At 41.8% G+C, this 6,681-nt stretch overlaps 1 non-coding gene across 1 annotated transcript; it reads right to left on the bottom strand.

Moving 5' to 3' along the window:
• Positions 1–3,683: 3,683 nt before the first annotated feature.
• Positions 3,684–3,802, bottom strand: LOC145404525 (5S ribosomal RNA). The gene has a single exon (XR_013898183.1). It is a non-coding gene; the product is annotated as a 5S ribosomal RNA (ribosomal RNA).
• Between the last annotated feature and the right edge of the window lie 2,879 nt (positions 3,803–6,681).

Genomic DNA, 6,681 nt, shown 5'->3' with positions numbered 1-6,681 from the left:
ATGATCTAGGAAGAAAAATTAATGCGAACTACTTTGAAAATATGAAGTTATTCTGGAAAGAGGTGCGGAATTGTAGATGTGAAAGCGGAAAGAAATGTGATGGTGTGAAGGATGTAGGTGGTAGATTATTAACCCATGGAGATGAAGTAAAGACCAGAAGGAAAGAATTTTTTGAAAGCCTGTTGAATGGGAATACAGCGAGCAGAGCGGCTGTAAACATGATTGGTTTTGGAGATGTGCAGAGAAGGAATGCAGTGCCTGTAGACGTGACACTTGGACAGGTGAAGAGTGCTGTGAAGCGGCTGAAAAATGGGAAAGCAGCTGGGGTTGATGAGGTGTATGCAGAGATGCTTAAGTGTAGTGGAGAGAGTGGAATGAAGTGCTTGTTACAGATAAGAAGGCATGGAGGAGAGAAACTGCCTGCAGAGTGGAAGAAGGCTGTAATTGTACCCTTGTACAAAAATAAAGGTGAGCTAAATGAGTGCAAAAATTATCGTGGAATAAGTTTATTGAGTGTGGTAGGGAAGGTATATGGAAGAATTACTATAGAGAAGGTAAGAGAGTTATCAGAAGTCCTAGTCAGTGATGAACAGGGTGGCTTTAGTAGTGGTAGAGGATGAGTAGATCAAGTATTTGCAGTGAGACAGATAGCAGAGAAGGCTTGTGAGAAGGACCATAAGATGTTTATGGCATTCGTGGATCTGGAAAAAGCATACGACAAAGTAGACAGAGAGGGATTGTGGAAGTTTTGCGCAAGTATGGTGTAAATGGTAAGCTGCTAGCTGCTGTCAAGAGTTTTTATGATGGTAGTGAAGCATGTATAAGGGTTAATGGGGCATCTAAGTGAATGGTTGACAATCGGTGCAGGCATGCGACAAGGTTATGTAATGTCCCCATGGTTGTTCAATATATATATATGGATGGGGTGATGAGAGAAGTAAAAACACGAGTAATGGAGAGAGGGATGCCGTTGGAAATGAATGGTGATGGATAGAATATCTAAAACTTATTGTATGCTGATGATGCAGTACTGCTTGCAAGTACTGGACAAGAACTTGGTAAGCTGGTGCAGAGTTTTGCTGATGTCTGTGAGCGTCGTGCCTTGAGAGTAAATGTAAAAGGGTAAAGTGATGGTTATTAAGAGAGAAGGTGACTTCCAATGCGATGTTACAGTGAATGAAGAGAAACTGGAATTGGTGAGAGAGTTCAAATACTTAGGTACAGTGATAGAAAAGAGAGGAAAATGTGCAAAAGAAGTTGAAAATACTGTAGAGTGACACAAGGAAGAAAAGTAGATGGTGCAATGAAAGCCTTGATAAGAAACAGAGGCTTGACATCCGTAGTCTTGAAACTGAGGGCAGGGGTTACCCTTCCCACACCCTGCTCGAGGTGGAAGCTCACACCTTCAACGTAAGTGGTAATCTTGAAAGCGGGAGAGCGCACCCCTTCGTGTGGGTTGGCGCAGAAAAGAGTTGGTAACACTGATTAATTTTAAAATTCAAAATCTTAAAATAAAAGAAATACATATGACAGTTTCTAAGATTCACACACAATATAATCTATTAATGTTTGCAATTCTTACTTCGTCATTTATTAAAGACTGGCATTTGTTCTTAAATACTCTGCATAGGAGTATGCATACAGGATTTGGAGAACCTGTACCGTAGGAAAAATTTGGTGTCAGACATAGCTTCCAAGGGGTTCATGCGGTCAGTAATAACCCTTCGAATACGCCTTGGCAGGTCATACCGATTTTGACTATATTTCTGCCTCAAAAGCTTGTTTTTGCCATTCTTCCCACCCAGAACCCAGAAATCACCCCCCCCAAAACACGGGGTGGGGGGATTAATTTGAAAACCAATCACGAATACCGAAGATAAAAGCCAAATACGTTCAAATCACACCAATATACACCAGAAAAATATATTGCCAATCCAAAATAAAATAAAGCAGACTTGTAAAAGCTCACTGAATGCAAACATGAGACTTCGTATTTCAAACTAACTGGCTGTGCACCAGTCGTCTGTTTAGGTAGTACTCGGCCATTCGTTACCGTAGGAATTATTTCATGTACTAATCAAGCTAATTATAAAAGTATCATGCACCAAATCTGATACACAGCTTGGTAGAAATATTGAGAAATAAAATGGAAGTGGATACAATATCTCGTCTTTGTTATCGTCTCATCGTTAATTAGCCATCCCAGGAGAAATAGTGAAGTCTTTTAAAATGATAAAAAAGAAAAGATGAACGCTTATTTTTTTTCTTTACATGATGTTTTTAGCATAAAATTAAAATTCCCATCACACACACCACAGGGTCCTTCAATTTCTACTTAGTTTTCTTTGCACAAGGCTGCTTTAATATGACAAAGGGGCATGTGAAGGGGTGCTATGAGACTCCCCGCAGATTCCTGTACTACACTGCGGTAATCCTCTCCCATTCACCGGGGAACGTTCTCCCTTTCGTGCTTTAAGACTACCAAAAGATACGAATAAGGCAAGGTGAACACCCTCCCACAGTTTAAGACTGCAGCCGTGAGTGTTGCAGCTGCACGAGGCTTACTTGAGGGAGTGTTAGTGCCAAGTTTAACCCAAGGCATCCCATCTACATATGGGTACATTGCAACGTTTTGTCACAGCTAGACCCGTCGACGTACTGGTACGTCACGCAATTGCAAGGTTCATAATTTGCACAATTTTAAATTTTCGCTCGTGATTTTTGGTATGTATACAAGGGACACCTTCCTCTATTCCTCTACAAGATGCCAGGCAGGGACAATGCCTTACACCGCATGACCTCCCCCCCCCCGCATGCAATTGTCTCTACAATTCACCTGTTACCAGTGACCTGGCCAATAAAGACATTCAGGGCCAGTGTGATTCCCAAATCGATGACAATGTGGAGGACAAAGTTGACGTAGCATTAGAGGAAGAAACCGTCAGAAATGATGATCAGGTAACGTCGTCAAAAAAGGTCAGGTATGTTGATGTGTTAGTGAGTGAAACAATGCTTATATTGCCTATATTACTGTTTGAAAACCTATATACTCTCGTACTATATATAAATTCGTACCAAATAAATAAATAAATACCGTTTATGAGTGGTGTGGAATAGCTACCCTCCCATAGAACTCGTTTTCTTTGGAGCCAGCCTGATAGAAAACCCAGTAAGGTAAGGAGTACTGCTATCTGTATCGAGTATTTTAAACCTCAGGTGAGCGATTTCTCTATGAATTTTCGATGTTTCTCACCAAAAGCGGAGGTTTGAGACAAAAAATATTTTTTCCAGAATAGGTCGGGACTGGGGGGAGTCAGTGGTGGAAATATGATTGGGACGTGATGGGTTAACATATGGATGTGAGACTATGGCGTGGCATGAAAATGAAAAGTCAAGACTAAGAGCAGTGGAGATGGGACTGCTGAGTAATGTTCGTGGAGTACAGAGGGTGGATAGGATACGAAATGATGTGATTCGTGAAAGATTTGGAGTGAAGTCGGTAGACACCAGAATCGAAGAGAGTGTACTAAGATGGTATGATCATGTGGAGAGAATGGACAATAATCATTTTTTTCATTCATTGCCAGATGCCATGTATCCCAGACAGGGTGGCCAAGGGCTTAGAGTTAACTGTTTTACAGGGAGGGGCACTAATCCTCCACCAACCCCACTTGACGCAGGGATGCCAACGGCATCTGGTGTTCCCAGGCGGTCACCCATCCAAGTACTAACCAGACCCAACGTTGCTTAACTTCGCTGATCGAACGGGAAGCGGTGTACTCAACGTGGCATGGCCGTTTGCATGGACAATAATACAGTGGTGAAAAAGGCAAATCTGGGCGAATTTGAAGGAGGGAGGAGGCGAGGTAGACCAAGGAGATGGTGGAGAGATATGGAAGATGAGTGTGTGAGGAAGAGAGGTTTAGAAGTCGGTGAGGCTAGGGAACTGACAAGAGATCGAACTGGCTGGATGAATGTTGTGAAAAGTGCATGATCAGGGATTTTGGCACCACTTGTCAGCGTGACAGAGTCTGGATTGATTCAATCGGATACGTTTTTGTGAAGCTACAGAATGTGGTGAATGTTTTTGGTGTATCTGATAGAACCAGGATTCCGGGGACCTGAATGATGAGTGAATGGACGCATGGTCCATGGGATTGGGCAAATTTGGGCTGTCTGGACATTGCTATTCCTCACCCTGCCCATGGGTGGGAAAGGAAGTCCAGATGATGATATATATATATGGAATTAGGGTGCACTGAGTTTTTACGAGCTCATGGGACGAGCTGCATACACTACTACGAATTTTTTAAAGATTTTCCTGGCAACAAAATACACCAACCAAACCGATTAGAAAGAAGTAGTAATTTATCGTATCCGGCTGTTTGGATAGCCTACATACGAACACACACGCATATATATATATATATATATATATATATATATATATATATATATATATATATATACAAGGTGACCCAGAAGAACCTCCCACATTTCAAAGGTAGATGAAAAAAAAAAATGGTTAAAGATAATCAAAATATTATTTGCACACATGAATCTTCATTCAATACAGTTTTTATTCATCATGCTTTAAAGATGACATCCTCCAATTGGTGGCCATCATTGTCTATACACGCTTGGAGGCGATTCCTGCAGGCTGCCATGGCTCGACGAGTCATGTCGGGTGGAACAGTGGCTATCCGCTGCTGAATAGCAACCTTAAGGACTTCAAGTGTTTGGTGCTGATGAGTGTACACTCGTGATTTAAGGTAGCCCCACAGAAAAAAATTACAAGGGGCTAGGTCAGGGGAATGGGCCGGCCACCCAACATTGCCGCACAATGAGATCACCCGATCTGTAAAACATTTCCCTCAGCACTTGCAATGATCTTCTAGCTGTGTGTGCCGTAGCTCCATCTTGCTGAAACCACACATCGAGTTCGTCAAGGTCAAGGTTGCTATTCAAAAGGATATAGCCGCTGTTCCACCCAACATGACCTGTCGGGCCTTGGCAGCCTTCAGAAAGCGCCTCCAAGCGTGTATAAACAATGTCGGCCACCATTTGGAGGATGTCATCTTTAAAACATAATGATTAAAAACTGTACTGAATGAAGTTTCATGTGTACAAATAATAATTTGAATATCTCTAACCATTTTTTTTTTCATTTACCTTTGAAATGTGGGAGGATTTTCTGGGTCGCCCTGTATGTATGTATATATATATATATATATATATATATATATATATATATATATATATATATATATATATATATATATATATATGGAGCCCCTGTGGTACAGTGGTAGAGTGTGCGCCTCGCAAGCTGGTGGACGCGGGTTCGCCTCCCGCCAGAGTTGTAAAAACTTTGGGAACGTTCAACGAGCCACTGACCGCTTTGGCGGACATAAGGGGTGCTGTGGTTGAAGCAGTGTCGCATACTAGTATGCTTGCACCCAGTCGGCTAAAGGTGGCCCGAATGCACTTGGTTCACAGACTACACACACATCCAAAGCCACTACAAACACATTCACAAACATTTCTCATCCTACATACAATCTCTTCCAGACAGCCTAAGCCACTGTATCGCCCCTGCTTCGGTAGGGATAGGCCGGTCCAGCAGTGGACCTTAACGGCTGGTGATGATATATATATATATATATATATATATATATATATATATATATATACAAAAGCTCTCTCTCTCTCTATAGGGAAATGTACGGCCAGGGACAAAAGTTGGTTTAATGTTCAACTGCGTTTCCTTTACACGTACAGCCGACAGCAGAAGTTCGTCCCTCTTAGCGTGCGTGATACGAGCCTGTTGATCTGGTAACACTGTATGAGATAGAGTTGACAGGTACGCTTTAAATGGCTAATATTAAAGAAATGTGTTCGGAGATAAGAACACATTCTCTAATGATAATATTAATTTGTAGCAGGTGGGATAATGTTATTGTGAAATGTTTGACACTGGTGTATGAAGATTCTTCGTTACGGACACAGACGCATAGGATTACTTGGACTGGACTGATGTTGCCAGCAAGTATTATATGAAATATTATAGAACGATTGCAGTCTTAAAGGTGAGGTTGCAAGAAAACACTAATTACGATGTCAGGTACACACTAAACAAACACAGAAACTGACAGTTCGTGTTTCTCCAGTATGCGGTTTAGTTTTACAAGTTAAATCACTTCCTTTTCCGACCTCTCTCCCCATCCGTCTCTTCTCTTCCTAGTCATGCTCTGCCATCATCCACGTTTTATCGTTAATGCTGAATACCGTATGTCTGTAGATAAACTGTGGGAAACAATATAAAAGTGTCAAATGAGCTTCATTTCCTCCTCCATCGCTTGAAATGTTATCCATGACTTGAATATAAATGTTAGTAACATGAATAAATCGTCACTGTGGTGGTTAGGAGACATTACTCGTCACATTATATAACATTTATATAACCATCGTTAATACAGTGCTCCAAATACACTCCCTCTCCACCCCCTCGCCGTCTCCTCCCCTCCCCCTTCCACTGTCTCCATCACTTCACCCCCTCCCTTCCCCCCTCTACCAGTACCCCTTGTTTCTCTCCCTCAACACCCCCAACCCTTCCCAACGATTTCATTTAACTGACTCTGCTTCTGTTTACCTCCCTAACTAGATCGGTTCTTCATAATT

This window comes from Coenobita brevimanus, chromosome 63 (assembly GCF_032717465.1).
Source record: "Coenobita brevimanus isolate Jiangsu-jjx chromosome 63, ASM3271746v2, whole genome shotgun sequence".
Lineage (NCBI taxonomy): Eukaryota > Metazoa > Arthropoda > Malacostraca > Decapoda > Coenobitidae > Coenobita > Coenobita brevimanus.
Note: the sequence above shows the minus strand (reverse complement) of the source record. Positions and strands in the feature narration are given on the sequence as shown.